Genomic DNA, 17,562 nt, shown 5'->3' on the forward strand with positions numbered 1-17,562 from the left:
CTAGGCAGAAAACTGGAGAATAATAATTCATTAAAATCCATGCATCTAAGTCGTTATAGTATCTACATGAAGCTTGTGAAGGTGGTGGTTCTGTCAGGCATCAAGGTGTCTTGTAAGGCCTAGTAAATCACCAGATGCTCACATCTACTGAAAAACAAACACATCCACACGCGGTCTATGTACAGAGGTGCATGCACAGCTTCAAGTTTACTATCACACATATACAAATAGCTTTTACACATTTGTGAACAGGATATTTTGACACACACAGAAAAGGAATGCATAGAGAACAAATGTTTTGCTTTGGTGTGGAAGTGAACTTTGATGGAACTTAGTAAAACACAGGCCATTTATTACTGTGATGAATGGCTCTCTGGGGAGTCATTTCCATGCCCTCCCAGCTGGAGTATAGGGCTGCAGTGACAGTGCCGGGTAAGAAACGGACGGAACAATAGGTTCTGTGAGTTCAAGGAGCTGAGGTTGCCCTCCCTGAGTGGGTGGTATGAGCATCAGTTCTGCGCAGCACATAATTCAGAGGGGAGTGATGGATTCTTGCGGAACGTGGAAATAACAAAGAGGGTAAAATGAGAGCAAATTATGAAAGTGCACTTGAATCACCCAACGGGCTGAGGATTTTTTGTGTCAACAGGTTCCACTATTGAAAGGTCACAAGCCCGGTGAATTTCCTGATCAAATCCAGAACCTACTATTCCAAGTAACCCAGCGATATTATCCAAACTGGACATCACCGCAATTGTCCGATTGGAGCAACTGGAAAACAAGTATCCTTCCCACCTCCTAAAAAAAAGTATCTATTTGCTTGTTTGTTTGTTCGAATTTTAAAAACTTTAAAACAGGTAAATCGGCATGTCTGGTTCATTTCAGTTGCTTCACTGTGAAACACAGGGACAGGGACTGCTTCAGGCTCCCTGCCTTTTCCCTTTGCCCAACGTGTAAAGGTATCTGTTGTACTAAACTTCAAATTTCACGTTATCTTTATTTTTCTTAATCTTAACATATTTGGTATCCTTTCCCCTGGCTTTGAGCACGAAGTTCTTGCCTTCCTCAATTTTGCCAGGTATGAGTAGGAGACACACAGGGAGAGTGTAAGGACCTGTACTGCCAGAGAGATGCCCTTTATTACCTTTTCCACAAAAAGTTTTAAAAAAAATACAGAGGTTCTTGAAGCAAGACAACTGGCCCTAGCTAAAGTTAAATGAGACATTTTCTTGCTGCTGACCATGGCGTGTTCTTTCATTTATTTCCCTTCCCATTTATTTGTTAAGCTCCTGGCAGTATTTGTAGACATATATGGATGTTTATTTAAGAAGCCAGGGGTGCACCTGGGTGGCTCAGTTGGTTAAGGATCTGACCTCAGCTCAGGTCATGATTTCAGGGCTTGTGAGTTCGAGCCCCGCATCGGGCTCTGTGCTGACAGCTCTGGAGCCTGGAGCCCACTTCGGATTCTGGGTCTCTGTCTCTCTGTCTCTCTGTCTCTGTCTCTCTCTCTCTCTCTCTCTCTCTGCCCCTCTCCCGCTCACACTCTGTCTTTCTCTCAAAAATAAGTAAGCATTAAAAAAATGTAAAAAACCATATTTAAGAAGTCAGATGCCTGGTCACTGTATCTTAGAATCCCACACCTGGTCACTATATCTTAGAATCCCACGAAGGTAACAACCTGGAAAAAGCTCTAAGCTCTGCACTGATCATAAAAGGGCCACTTATAACTTGGAATCTCAGCATCCTGACAGCAGGCATCCCCCTGGAGCTCCAACAAGCAGACAGAAATGGTGTCGTGGTGTGGAAACCTGCCAGGACTGCCTTAGTCCTGAGATTCCATGATTGGCTTTGACACTGGGTGGAGACGATCAAAAGCCCTTCAAAAATCAGCCTGGGAGGGAAGCTCCATTGCCTTTTGTTTCTTCCAACCCAGTGTTTCCCCACTGCCCCCTGCTAGGATAGAGACTGTCAACACTTGTGCTCTTAGCTCAGACTTTTTTTTAAAGTTTATTTATTTTGAGAGAGAGAGAGAGACAGCACAAGTAGGAGGAGGGGGAGAGAGAGAGAGAGAGAGAGAATTCCAAGCAGGCTCCACACTGTCAGCAGGGAGTCTGATGCAAGGCTCAATTTCACAAACTCATGAGATCATGACCTGAGCCGAAATCAAGAGCAGGGCATGAACTGGCTGAGCCACCCAGGTGCCCCTTAGCTCAGACTTTCAGTGGAGAAAAAAACAAAAACAAAACACTAAAACACTGAATTTTGAATCTAAGTTCTAAAAAAAATTAGATAAGTTTTTATTCTATATAATAATGGACCCTAATCCTTTCAATTATCAGAATTCCTTGATCACATAGTTTTCCAAAAATAACAGTTCCAGGGGCCCAACCCAGTAAAGTCTGAGTCCCTGGTCCTGGGGTCAAATTCAGTAATCTGTCATTTTAATGCTCTCCCAGATGACTCTAATGATTAGTCATATTTGAGACCCAGAGATTTAGTTATTTTTTAAAACCAATTGTTCTTAAGTAGTCTTTACACTCAGTGTGGAGCCCAAAGTGGGGCTTGAACTCACGACCCTGACATCAAGACTTGAGTTAAGATCAAGAGTCCAAGGCTTAACCAACTGAGCCACCCAAGGTGTCCCCAAACCAAATATTTTAAAATATATCCTCAGAGATTCCATCCGAACCTACTGCTTGCATTTTCAATATTCCAATTCCAATACTCTACTAAATCACACTATCTCTTGCCACTGTCTTGGAATGGTGAATCTGTGGTTTATAATTATGGTAAATATGGCCCTGCAGAAAGGTTACATTTCATTACATTGTACTAAAATCACTGGGTAACTTAACAGATGAAAAAGGACTTCATACTTCTATTTTAATAACACCCTGGAATATATCCTATTATTTCACAAAGGGTGTTGTGAAATCTTCAAAATGAAACTTCTTTGAGGTCACGTGAATTTCCAAAGTCTGAAAAACACTGCTCTAGACTCAAGACAAGAATTCAAGGCTTTTCCTCCCCTTCTCTTCTACCCACTCTCCCAGCCTCCCTCCATCTCCAAAGGCACTCCTGTGGAAGAGCTCTCATGTGCATTCTTTTTTCCACTGAGGTCTAGTTAGGAAAATAGATACCACACTAGGTATTTGAACAGAGAGAATTTGATATGGGAAATTTGTTGCAGGTGTTGGAGGGCTAACAAAAAACCGCAAAAAGGAGGACCAAGATAACAGAGCTAGGTAGCAGGCAGCTTCTACTCTTAGGGAAGAGGTTGGAACTGCCAGAACCGGAAGTTGGGGGAGGCCACCAAGAGATGGGACCCAACACCCTTGGTAGTCAGGTGCTTTGAGGAGAGGCTTCATGGATCTGGAGCTCTGACTCCCAAGAGGGCCAATTCCTGGAGCCGCTGCCGCCTCACATCAGACTGCAGTAAGGCTCCGGGAGCGTAGAGAGAAGCTGAAGATACAATTAGTTATTGCTGCCAAGTGAAAGGCCACTGATAGGGCAATGCCTAGAAACAGCAAACAGAAAGGAAGAAGGAAAAACCTTCTCCCTTCCACCTGCTGCCCTGTCTCTCACAAGGGCAACCCCAAAGGAAGCCAGATGACCGAAGTGAAATATGGTTTCCAGAGTTTTGGCCCCTGTATCACAAAGCAGAGGAGAGAAGGGAAGGTTTGGAGCTGGGGGATGGTATTTGAATCAAGCACAGCATCAGACAGTCCTTTGAGTCAAGACAGTAGTGAAATTTGTTTTGGCAGGAATAAGGTTAAAAGCTGTTGTTTCCAGGACTATGCTTTTTTGATGGTCAAATAATTTTCGGAAAAGTGTAATCCACTCTTGAAGTGTCATGATGCCCATTTGCATATTAAAGGAATTGAAAAGTCCTGCAGTAAAGAAATCTGCTTTATTTTAAAAAATGTTTACTCTTTATTATTTATTTATTTTTAATTTTTTAAAGTTTATTTATTTATTTTGAGAGAGAGAGCGTGAGTAGGGGAGAGGCAGAGAGAGGGGGAGAGAGAGAATCCTAAGCAGGGTCCACACTGTCAGCATGGAGTCTGATGTAGGGCTCAAAGTGGGGCTCCATATGGGACTCAAACTCATAAATCTGAGATCAAGACCTGAGCTGAGATCAACACCTGAGCTGAGATCAACAGTTGGATGCTCAACCGACTGACCCACCTAGGCATCCCTTTATTTTGTTTAATTAACTATTTCTAAAGTGTATTTATTTTTTTTTAACGTTTATTTATTTTTGAGACAGAGAGAGACAGAGCATGAACGGGGGAGGGTCAGAGAGAGGGAGACACAGAATCCGAAACAGGCTCCAGGCTCTGAGCTGTCAGCACAGAGCCCGACGCAGGGCTCGAACTCATGGACCGCGAGATCATGACCTGAGCTGAAGTCGGCCGCCCAACCAACTGAGCCACCCAGGCGCCCCTCTAAAGTGTATTTAATGTGATTCCTTATTTTTTTTTCAGATATAATATTCCTTAGAACATGCAAACAGTATCATAAATGTTCTAATAAAAGGCACCACTTAAGTCTAAACTGTTTTTTTAGGGGCGCCTAGGTGGCTCAGTCGGTTGGGCGTCCGACTTCGGCTCAGGTCATGATCTCACAGTTTGTGGGTTCGAGCCCCGCGTCGGGCTCTGTCCTGACAGCTCAGAGCCTGGAGCCTGTTTCGGATTCTGTGTCTCCCTCTCTCTCTGCCCCTTCCCTGCTTATGCTGTGTCTCTCTCTGTCTCAAAAATAAATAAACATTAAAAAAATTAAAAAATAAATAAAAAATAAACTTTTTTTTTATGTTAGTTTAGTCTTATGTTAGTTTCTAAAGTTGGGGACATATCCGAGTGAAATAGGAAAAAAAATAGAATTCTGTCTGTAAAGGATTTGACCTATTTCTTTTTCATGTTTCCTGATATCTGTAAAAGGAACATTCTCCTCTGCTCTTAACCATACTCTTAGGTACTCACTCAACTCCCAGAAAATCACTATGACTTGTAACAAAAATCATCAGCTTCAACAAAATCTGAAGGAAACAGGGAAGTGTTACATGAAACTGTATAAGTCATCCCAAGAGCCCTGGGATACTGGCTTCCCTTAAATATAAAATTATCCCGTGGGGCAAAGGATGACTTTATCTTTATTCAAGGAGAGAAAAGGAAACTTGATTACCTTTAGGACGATGATTATTCTACCCCTTCCATGCCTGCCTCAGGCTGGAAGAGGCATCTAACTGTAATGCCTGACACAGACTGAGACTGAAGTACAGAACATAGCACAGTAATCTTGGGGGTGGGTCTGAGGCCACCATGTGGCAGATGCAGATGAGTGGGGAGAAAAATTTGTCTGCAAAGGCGGATGCTGAGAGAAAAGGAACAACCAGGATGGAGAGAGAGGGAGAAGAGAAAAGGGGGGAGGGAAGGAGGAGGAGGAGGAGGGGGAGGAGGGGGAGGTGGAGGAGGAGGAAGGGAGGGGAGGAAGAAAAGAAGGGAGTAGGGGAGGAAGGAGAGAGGGAGGGAGAGAGGAAGGAAGGAATTAAAAATAACTGCCTGATGATTTTCCAGATTCCTTGGGGATTAGCTCTAAATTTTCCCTATTTAACTAGAATGTTTCATTTTATAACACCACAATGTCCAACTAATTATGAGTGTCCCCATGAAGTTATGCTAATCTGGCTTTTACCTTTGAGTTGGATTTTGCTCATGAAGACAGCTGATTCCTGTCTGGAAATGTGGAAATTTCTTAAGCAAAAGCAGTGTGAATTAATTTTATCTATTCCATTCCTTATCCTAAAAACAGGTACCAGAAAGTTCCAAACAATTGCTTGTGGGCGAAGATAGCCATCACATGACTTGAGCACACTGCCTTTCATCATGATGTGCTACCTACAGACCTGATACAGTACTAACTTCGTATTAAGACATTAAGACCCAATTTTAGTTCTGAGGAACTTTTCCATCCTATTCATTTGGAAGCTGATCAGTTAAGACAGAAGACTCTGGTAGTTTTATCTCCAACAACAACATCACAAAGGACAGAAGTTCCTGAGCCGGAGACAGGAGAAACCAAGCCTACTGGTTAAATATGTATAGTTCTAGGAGTTAAAATTTGCTATGGGCGCCTGGCTGGCTCAGTTGGCAGAGCATGCAATTCTTGATCTCTCTTTTTTTTTTTTTTTAACGTTTATTTATTTTTGAGACAGAGAGAGACAGAGCATGAACAGGGGAGGGGCAGAGAGAGAGGGAGACACAGAATCTGAAACAGGCTCCAGGCTCTGAGTGGTCAGCACAGAGCCCGACACAGGGCTCGAACTCACGACCGTGAGACCATGACCTGAGCCAAAGTAGGACGCTCAACCAACTGAGCCACCCAGGCGCCCCCAATTCTTGATCTCTTAAGTTTGAGCCCCATGTTGAGTGTACAGGTTTACTTAAAAATAAAATCCTTAAAAGAAAAAGAAAAGAAAGAAAGAAAAGAAAAGAAACTCTCCCATTCACATCCTAGCAGACACAGTCTTCCTCTGAAATCAGGCTTCTTTCACTGGATCCGGCTTCACTACTAGTCAAAACAACGCTTAATATTTCCCCAAACCTCAGTCCCCTTTGAAGGTGACCTACAAAGGGTTGCTTCCATTTGTATTCTCTTGCCTAAAGGAACAACACATCCTCCACCTCCCAAATTCACTGGCTTTGTCTTGCTTCTTTTTTATTTGGTTCTCGCTCTTTCCACTCTTTTGGAATTAGTCTACATTCCAAACTTGACTTCAGCTGAAATACAAATTTAAACTTCCTTTTGCTCAATGGCCCACAGTTGAAGGCTAGCAGCTGGGCCTATCTCATTTAGGTTTCCTCATGGAAGCCCAGCAGATGCAAGAGGGAAAGTTCTGAAAATAACTCAGAGTATCCTCTTGCCCAAAAGCACAACTCTGGTCCTGGGTTGTTTTGGTAAGTCAAACAACCTATGAAAGAGTGCACAAATTAACCCCTTAAAGGCCTGAAAAATTAATCTTAGTAAATATTTTAGTAGTGCTTGTTTCTTCTCTTTAACACTTTTAAATATGCTTATTTTATAATCTATTTCTGAAGTTCTTAGGGTCTAAGAACTTTGTTACTGCTAATGATTCTGGATTGTTTCTTCATGTATCTTGTAATTTAGGACTGTGAGTTCATGTTTGGGGATACTTTATTTAGAGGAATCCTGTGCAGGGTTGAAAATATGTCTTTCTAGAGAAGATTTTTAATTACTTCTGTTGAGGGCACCAGTATTGTTATCAGCCTGAGAATGGTTTTTATACTATTTTGTTGGAGAATCTAGGCCTTCCAGAAAGTGTAAACTCAAACCTCAAATCTGACCTAGGGGAGACTGAGGTTTTCAGATTTTTCCAGACTCACTCTTTCTTTCTTTCTTTCTTTCTTTCTTTCTTTCTTTCTTTCTTTCTTTCTTTCCTTCCTTCCTTCCTTCCTCCCTTCCCTTCCCTTCCCTTCCCTTCCCTTCCCTTCCCTTCCCTTCCCTTCCCTTCCCTTCCCTTCCCCCTTCCCCAGCAGATCAGGTTAAACAAAAGAATTTCCTTTAAACCTCCCTTTGGGAGAGGATAAACATTTTCAGTTCTCTTTCACAGATGTACAGTCAGTCAAAGGTTCTTTATTTGAGGGTCTTAGATACAAGTTTTTGCCCCTCCTGGACCTGAAATGTGTCTCCTGTACTTTCAAAGCCATTAAAACACAAGCCCATTGTTAACTAGACTGGGAAAAAAATAAACCCAAAACAGTAAAAAGATCAGTTTCCAGAGTATTTTCTTTACTTTCTTATTAGCACTTCAAAGTATATTTATTATATTTGTATCCATTATATCTGAATAATTTTTAATAAGACAGTTTTCAGATTAGTCAGCAATATTGCTAGAAATGGAACTCCTCTGTTATTATTTTTCAGGTATTTATACTTCTAACATTTCTGTTCTTGTTATCTGTCAAGATTTCTTTGTATAGAAGTAACTTCTGAAAATGGACTTGCTTGGTAACCACTTTTGATCTCTTATAGACTTACAATGAAAATATCTTCTTCGTGAAAAGAAGATTTGTGCAATTATCTTCTGGCCTCCATCAACAGACACAATCAATATGGGGAGTGCAGCACCGCTTGTTGTATACCTCTCACAAACATTGTTCAAAAGTTTTCTGGTACTCTCCAAAACAAAACAGATAGTATGAGTGCTTCCTTATAAGAAAGCTTCTTTGGAATCAGCTTTGAGAAAGGGAAAGAAAGAAAGAAAGAAAGAAAGAAAGAAAGAAAGAAAGAAAGAAAGAAAGAAAGAAAGAAAGAGAAAAGGGAGAGAAGGAGGAAAGGAAGGAAAGAAGGAAGGGAGGGAGGGCGGGAGGAAGAAAGATGGATTCCTATCCCTTAAGAAATCTAGGTTCTTCCTAAGAAAATCAGGATTTAGAACCTAACTCTAATATTTAAAATTCTCTCCATTTTCATTTTCTTTGGCTTGACTTAAATAGAAATCTTTGAGTGGGAAAATTATAAGACTATGCTTTTATAACACTAAAATTCACTTTCAACTTGGTCAATTTAATCAAACTCAACCATCCATTAAAATATATATATTATCGAGAAAAGAGTTATACTGAAAAATTGCCTAGGGTAATGCAAATCTCATATGCTGGATAGAATATTCATAAGGCCCTATGATTTTTGAAAACTATTAATGCAATTTTTGTCATAATTTCACAAATCTTCTTAGGAATGGTATTACTTAGCCTTTCTTGGGCATCTATTTTACTGATTGCCAATACAGAGAGTATTTGGATATAACCTAAATTCTTCCTTCTGCAAATCAAACATACTTCCTCTTGTTCTATTCTTAATGGAGACCAGATTCTTAAATAATAACCCTTCATCTTCTTGAAGACCCACCCTCTCAGCCATGCATTCCACTGCATTGTCTTAGTTACCCAACACCATGGAGGATATCCTGAAGGGAAAAGTTCAAGATCAAACGAGATGTCTCTCTTCATGAAATTGCAAATACAATTTTCCCCTTTCTAGTTTTATTAACAGAGAGAATTTCTCTTCAAATAACACTCTGAAACCAAACATGCCACAGAAAATGTATCACTTTTAAACTCCATAGAGGCTTGAAAATGTTACTCTAGTAAACGTTTTCTAAATAATACTATTTGTAGAATAATTACAGTCTGAGTCTTTCTGTCATTAGTATCAAGTGGCTGATTCTCTAATGATTCTCTTTGCTCTAAGAACACAATGATTCAGACTGTTTCTGGCATGTATTATTTTGTTCAAAGGTAAACTTTGATTCTGTGTCTCTCTTTAACTCTGTTTTCAAAGTAGCACCCTGTGTTAATCAATTCAAAATCAATCAACCTGGATAATTAAATTCTATGCCCTTCATCCACATCTATCCTATATCCCTGCTCTTTCCCACTTCTACCCCAAACACATACAAAAATATAAAGCCTTTTATTCTCAATAATTGTTCTTATGTCTGACATTTTTGGGATATTTATACTTTTTCCCCATATAGACCCTCTCTATATGTGTCTATTAATCCCAGATAGTAACTATGTATTTATAAGATCATTACAAAGAACAGAAGGAAAAACCATTAACAGTAAATAGATAGTTGCTGTTTAAGTACTTGTCGCAACCCAAGATTTCTGTTAAATACTTTATATAAGTTATGATATTTAATTGCTTTAGCAACCTGTTATGAGTTGAATTTGTTCCTTCCAAAAAGATATGTTGGAATCCTAACTCCTAGGATCTCAAAGTGTGACCTTATTTGGACATAGGGTCTTCACAGGAGTAATTGGGTTAAAGTGAGGTCTTTAGGATGGGTCTTAATCCGGTATGCCTGGTCTCCTTATAAAAGGTGTAAATTTGGAAACAGAGATGCACATATGGGGAGAATACCATGTGAATATGAAGACAGCCATCTAGAATCTAAGGAACAAGGCCCCAGAGCAGATCCTTCCTTCAGAGCCCTCAGAATGAAACAACCTTGCCAACACCTTGATTTCAAACTTCCAATCTCTAGAACTGTGAGAAAATAAATTTCTGCTGTTTAAGCTACCCAGTTTGTGGTACTTTGTTATGGCAGCCCTAGAAGACTAAAGCACAACCCTACAATTTAAGCCTTATTCTCTTTTTATAAACAAGGAAACTGAGGAATAGGAAGATTAAAAACCTTCCCCGGAGCCACACTGGTTTTAAGTGCAGGGCTATCATTTACTGCAGATCTGTTTTGCTTGACGGCCTGGGTGCTTTCCACTATACACACTGTCTCCAAACTTAAGTTGTTAGCTCTTTTCTTCATCTATATATATAAGAAAGCACACACAAACACACGCATTGTACACAGGCTTACAGAGTATACCTAAAATTGTATAGTCAAGGTATTTTTATATTGTTTGTTCTGAGGTGAACTTGTAGAAGACACTTCTCCATGTTTCAGGAGTTACCGCAGAAAACTCAAGAGGTAGTAGAACCATTGAGCTGATCTGGGAAAGCAAGGTTATCCACTGGTGCCAAGGGTATCAATTACCTTGCTCTGGACATCAGTGAGCAATTGAACAGACATGAGTGGGAGGGCCTTTGGTTGTGGTGGGAGACTTTGTCCTTCCCTGACTGATTGAGATTAGCTATGGGGAATGGAAGGAAATATTTGATTAGTTTTCTTGGGAGAGAATCCCAGTTCAAGTTGGGAGGGAGGCAGTAAGAGACCCAGAGAACAGGTCGTTAAAAAAACAGACAAAGATCTGAGAGGAAAGACGAATTTCCCCACTTGAATAGCTCCTCCAGCAGAAACGCTGGACAGATGGCCAGTTATGCCAAGAAAGGAACCATTAGCTACAGTGGAGTAGATTTTTCACTCCATGAAGGTGTCTGGCCAAGGTGGCAAATAGGGACTGAAATTCGGCCTGCATTCCCCCAACTAAGCTGTGTGCCGTGGAGGTGCGCTGTGCCTTGTCGGCAAAAAGTGCATCTTTTTTCTAATTTACACAAAGGCATTGCAAAGGTTACCTGTGGCCCAAGAAATCATTACTTCAAGATCAGGGCCTTTGCAATCAGACCCTCAGATCACTCCTCTGTGCTGTGGGATAGAACACCGCTTGTTGGTTATTGTAGAATCAGAAAGTAGTACTTTATTAACATAATAATTTTATGTTTTTGAGATTTTTTTTTATTTCCCTTAAAGTTTTTGTTGTTGTTGCTGTTGTTGGAAAGTTCCTTTTTTTTTTTTTTTTTTTTCTTTAGCTAAAGAAGTAAAGAGATGCGATTCTTACTTCTGCTTTTCTCAAATTGGGACCAAAGTTACAAGAAAAAAAAAAAAAAAGCAGGGCTGTGTGAGCTGTTAGCAGACAGGTAGATATATGTAGAACTGTAGTGCTAGGGCTCACCAGTTGGTTGGCTCCTTTCTTGGCATAGGTGGCCATCTGTTCATAGTTTCTACTGGAGGAACTGTTAAAAGTTAGGAAACTCTTCTTTCCTCTCAGAGCTTTGTCTGTTTTTTAACCACCTGCTCTCTGGGTCTCTTACTGTCTCCCTCCCAACTTGAACTGGGATTCTCTCCCAGGAAAACTAATCAAATATTTCCTTCCATTCCCCATAGCTAATCTCAACCAGTCAGGGAAGGACAGTCTCCCACCATCCCAAGATCACCACTGGAGGCCCAGTTCTGCTGTGCAAATTAGGTCAATTGACTTCCTAAGTCTCGTTTTCTCACTGTAAAATGCAAGTTTGTTCATTCATCCAACAAATATTTACTAGGTGTCCACTATGTGCCCGGTAATATTTTAATATTCCCAGGGCAGGGTGCCTGGTTGGCTCAGTCCTTTAAGGGTCTGACTTCGGCCCAGGTCATGATCTCATGGTTTGTGGGTTGGAGCCCTCAGTGGGTTCTGCACTGACAGCATGGAGCTTGCTTGGAATTCTTTCTCTCCCTCTTTCTCTGTCCCTCCCCCCACCTCAAAAATAAATAAATTTAATTTAAAAAAATATTCCCAGGGCAAGGTTCATGTTCTTATGGAGATTAAGTTCTAGTTTGGGGTAGGAGGAAAAGACAAACTATAAGCAAAATATCTGTATAATTTAATGGGCGAAATTCCTCTCTTCACAAATGCATCAGTGTGCCTTTCTCTTTTTCATTTCTTGGTATCCTGTTAGGCAGAGCCATTTATCTACCAACGACTAGGGGAGGGGATAGAGTAATGTAGCAGGAATGCAAAATGATTTAAAGAGTATTTAGTTGCTGAAATCCAAATAGGGTCTCTGAATCAAGAGCAGGATAATTTATGAAACCCAGGGTTTTTGTACAAACTGAATCAAGAAGACTGACTGACTAGGGACACCTGGGTGGCTCAGTAGATTAAGGGTTGCTTGATTTCAGCTGAGGCCATGATTTCATGGTCTGTGAGTTCGAGCCCTGTGTGGGGCTCTGTGCTGACCGCATGTAGCCTGCTTGGGAATCTCTCCCTCCCTCTCTCTGTCCCTTCCCCATTCACACATGTGTTCACGTTTCTCAAAATAAATAAATAAATAAAGTTAGAAAAAAAAAAAGAAGAAGGCTGACTGACTAGATACAGTTTTATGTACACATGGAGTAACAAGGAGGATATGAGGTGGAGGAAGTTGAAAGTCCAAGAAGGGGGAAAGGGGAGAAGGGGAAGGCAGACACCAGTGTCTTTGTTCTCTGCACTCATTTCCTTGAGCAGAACTTCAAACACCTGGAAGGGTGTGGGGAGAAGCCGGGTTTGTGGCTCACTTCCACAGATGCAGCACGGAAAGGCTCCCAGATAGGGTTGCCATATAAACTGCAGAAAGTCCAATTAAATTTGAATTTCAAATGAACAATGAATAATTTTTTTTTTTTTTACATTTATTCATTTTTGAGAGACAGAGAGAGAGACAGAGCACATGCCGGGGAGGGGCAGAGAGATAGGGAGACACAGAATCCGAAGCAGGCTCCAGGCTCTGAGCTGGAGCACAGAGCCCCGACGCGGGGCTCGACCTCACAAACCGCGAGATCATGACCTGAGCCGGAGTCAGACGCCCAACCGACTGAGCCACCAGGCGCCCCACAGTGAATAATTTTTTAATGTAAGTAACCTCCTACCCCAGCAATATTTGGGACATACTTCCACTAAATTGTTTTCCCCTCGTTTACTTGAAATGCAAATTTAACTGGGCTTTCTGTATTTTTATTTGCTAATTCTGAAGAACCTCCAGCTTGGGGGTCCCAGTACCTGATGGCTTGGCAGTGATGCCATAGAAGTGGCAGCAAGGGTGAAGAATAAATTCTTCATTAATTAATTAATTGGGACTCAATCAGTTGTGCCTTCTGTCTACTGTCACATCTAAGCAGAGGTTGGTTGTAACCATCATACCATTTGAAACTACCAGTGGGCATAAATCATATTTAAAAAATTTAACGTGAGAATTAATGCCCTCTCGAAATGCATATGTGCTTTATTATTCCAGTCTCACAAAGCACATGAAAACCACAGCTGTTGATAATGCTTTTGATTTGCCAGATCCTGTAACAGTCCACTTACTTTGCCTTGAACATGGCATTTGTACCACATTAAAGTTTGGCAAGCTTAATCTTTGCTAACCACTGGCAAATGTGAACATGCTATAAAATATAAAAATATATTTCAGCCAAAGCCATTATCAGGTATATATTTGTTTGGATTTGACTAAGAACCTCTAATTTGTTCATGTGTACTTGGCATCTTTATGTTCTTTGTGGTGATTATGCTTGCAATGAATATATTACATGCTTGCTGGTCAACTAAAGCTCTAAATGTGGTAGAGGAGGAAAGGAGAGGGGTGAGGTGGAAAGAAGTCCTATTTCACTTCTGTTGGAGTGAGAATGATCCTCCATAAACGCTTGGAGAAAACTCTTCCAATGGTCACTTGCCCATCCTCCCACCTGACCTGCCCAACACTAAACATATTTTCGAGTAGGTTGTGTATTCTCTTTCATATCATCACATAAGAGAATCTACCCTTGCACGTAATTGGCCACAAGCCTCAGAATAAAAGTATGTTATCTGGCTGTTAACCAACACAAAGCTCAAGAAAACCACCGTCTCTGATATTCCAACACAATGGCGTTCTTCAGTCTGGAAATCCACACGACCCATAGAGACAGAATAGGTGTAGATGGTGTATAATCTTGAGATTATTGTTCTGTTTTGTTTGTCCACTCATTTAGACAAAGACAGCCAGAACAACATCATATTTCCTCCCCAAAGGATATCACAGAAAATTTTTCATGAAACCCCCATTTATTCACTTTCCCCAAATTTTAATCACCTCTTTCACATATGTCATCTCGTATTTATCTCATGACATGTTGTAAAATAGGAAAGGTGAGAACTATGGAATTATTATTTTCATTGTACAGAATAAAAGGTAAAATTTCATAGCAGGACCACTTAATTTAGCTCTCTATCCATGCCTACCTTTCAGTATCTCAGTGAACCACATTGTATGCATACTTTTCAGTGCCCAGGAAATGGACATATGCAATGAATAAAGAACTCTGAATGTTAAGTGCACCCATATCCTGGGTTTAAATTGGATTTCGTTCCATCAAGGAAATAAAACAAGCCAAACCAAAACAAAGAAGCAGATCCTTTTCCTAAAAGTCATTTACTCATTCATATATTCAGTAATTATTTGAGTCTGTACTAAATTCTAAGTGCTATCTTTGACACTGTTTACTTCAGAGAGTGAGATAATATGTAAAAGTACGTATCACAAGGCCTGATGTGTGGGAGGTAACCAATAACATGAATTTTCCTTCCTTCTCAAATTTTTATCCTTGAACTAATCAATCAAAACCAATATGCAATCTAAAGAAAGTGATTTGCTTCCAATCCAGTGTCATTTCTTTAATCCCTCCCTCTATGTAGTTATATACTGTTAGGGATGAGCTATTAAGCTAGGGAGAATAAAAAACACTAGGCAGAATCATGGCTTGTGACTCTTGGCTTGCCATTTTGTGTTGTAAAAGAGGAAAAGTCAGTCAAGTGTTCTAGTATTAGTATGCTTTATCTGTGAACACACACACACACACACACACACACACACACATACTTTGGGGAGCCTGTGTTCTTAATCTAAGCAGTAGCTTTGTGATTGAAATTAAGCATTTATTATCTTCTCTGGTTGTTTGAATGTAACTTTTATTCACATAAATTTATATAAATAATTTATATAAGTAAACATAACCCTGAAGCCAACACTTTCTGTCCCATCTTGCACCCTATTTTCTATTTCTATTTGCTCTCACTCCTACCCCCACCTGAATGCTTGGCTCCCAAGACTAGGTCGTCTGTGGAGGAGAAACCAATCGGAGGAATCATCAGTTTTTACCTTTCAGTGGTTTTCATGACCTATGCTAATTGCCACCACCATACTGACTATGTGGCAATACACACGAATCCCTCAGACATCCAGAGTCAACAGATCCTTGTATAAACACAGACTTAGAAGTAGTTCCAGGTCCAAGATATTTAAAGAACTCATCTCTGACCTCTACTGGTCATCTTATTAAAATACATCTACCCTTCTTTCAGAAGCACTTTCACATTTTTCATTCACTCATTTACCAAATACTTTTTAGCACCTATGATGTACCAGGCACTGTTTAAGGAGTTACAGTAAACAAAAAAGACCAAAAAAACCCCACTTCCTTATTAAAATTCAGCTGGGGAGACATTTAAATGATATGTATTATACATAATTTAATTGTAGAGCATTTTGGAAGGTAACGAGTGCTTTCAAAAAAAGAAAAGATAAGTCAAGATAAAGGGAATCCAAAGCATTGAGGCAGAGCCAGAGAAGCAGGTTGCAGAATTAAATTGGACGCTCAGAGTAAGTGTCAGAGAGTAGAAGTAAGCAGACTTGAAGGAGGTAAGAACCTCAGCAACTTAAGATCTAACACATAAGTTCTCAAATTAGTTAAATGAAACATCACCCCAGGAACAGTGTTCTTTTTCACAGAGTTTCCGAGATTTTGAAGTCACTCAGACTTGTGTTTAAACCCTGCATCAGTCAGCTTTGACCACAGCAACCGAATTCTCAGCGGCTTACAAAACAAATATTTATTTTTTGCTCGCGTTTTATGAGGGCTACAGGTTAACTGTGGGTCAGCTTTGACTCTGATGAGCCAGCTCATCTGGCTTCAGCTCAGCTATATGTGTCATCTCGTTCCAGGACCCACACTTGAAGAAACAGTCTCTAAGGCTTGTTGTTTTCATGAAGGAGGTCAGGCTGAAGTGTACCTAATCAAACCACAAAAGTCAAAGCTTCTGCTCACGTGTGGCACATATTGAGTTCATCCACATTCCATTGAGCAAAGAAAGTTGAACTGGACAAGCCCAAAGTCAATGGGGGCAGGGTAGTATATATCTGGCCTGTGCATAGAAGTATGGCAAGGGCAAAGAGGGAATGAATAAAATTGTGAACAAATAATACAACATAATTTTAATGAGCTCCTCAACATCTCTGAATCGTACCTTGTCCATCTGTGAAACAGAAATAAGGACAGACTTCCTATAAAGAACAAATGAGATATTTATAAATGTATTTATCATAATAACTGGATTATAATAAAGGATCGGTTATTATTTTTTTTGTCTTCTTCCAAAGGAAGCATCATCACTCTGTCTCAATTCCTTTGGAGGCTAAAGAGGCCATGAGGATGTGTTAGAAAATTGAGGAGCATGAGATTCAAGAAATAGGAATTCAGTTCTTCCTCTAAATCCTGAATGAATTACTAATCAATAAAATGAGGCAGCTGTCTAAATGATCTTTAAATTTTCTTTCCAGTCTCAAGATCTGCAAATATGAACCTTGTACAGGAGGTTCTTGTTTTTTGCTATAGCCACTGCTTAGTTTTAGCACAAGGTGGCGCTAGACAACAACTTAATGAAAGAATATAAAGGCTTTTTTGTGAAGACTGGAGAGTTCTAGACTATTACTATTTTCTTCTTACAGACTATTATAAAACAGAACTCTTGTATCTGATAGTTCCCCCAGAAAGCATCATTTTGAGGAAATTGCATCCAAAAACAAAATGAACACTCTAGTTCTAGTACCATGTACTTTAGGAGAGGACCCCAGGAACCTAGTGACTTAACTGAGCAATTTCTAGGGTTCAACATTAGAATTTGGGATCTTTTTTCTTTTTTAGCAGAAGGATCAGATAATTGGAGCTGTGATCTAGGATGATACATCTAGTATCCCAGTTATGGGAGAAAGGAGTGTCTGGTAAGAGGGAGAATTGTTTAGGGGACTCTTAATAACAGACCAGAATCCACATACTAGGGTCCAAAACAGAGTAGTAGGTGTGAGCATAGACATGTTAAGAGGCTGCAATAATAGGATCTTTAGAACTTGGCAACTATTTTGATAAAGAAGCTTCAAGTAGGATAAGTAATTCTGAGAGGTGACTCTTAGAAAACTAGGTAAATGTTAGGGCCACGGACAGAAAGTGTCAGAATGACTTTGAGTTGT

General features: G+C 40.1%; 1 pseudogene; it reads right to left on the bottom strand.

Annotated features, from left to right (window-relative positions):
* Positions 1-876: 876 nt before the first annotated feature.
* The window catches only part of LOC128776444 (60S ribosomal protein L38-like), a 30,558-nt pseudogene continuing 13,872 nt past the window's right edge, over positions 877-17,562 (bottom strand).

The sequence above is a fragment of the Panthera pardus genome, unplaced genomic scaffold, assembly GCF_024362965.1.
Source record: "Panthera pardus isolate Hobbes unplaced genomic scaffold, ASM2436296v1 HiC_scaffold_13, whole genome shotgun sequence".
Taxonomy (NCBI): Eukaryota; Metazoa; Chordata; class Mammalia; order Carnivora; family Felidae; genus Panthera; species Panthera pardus.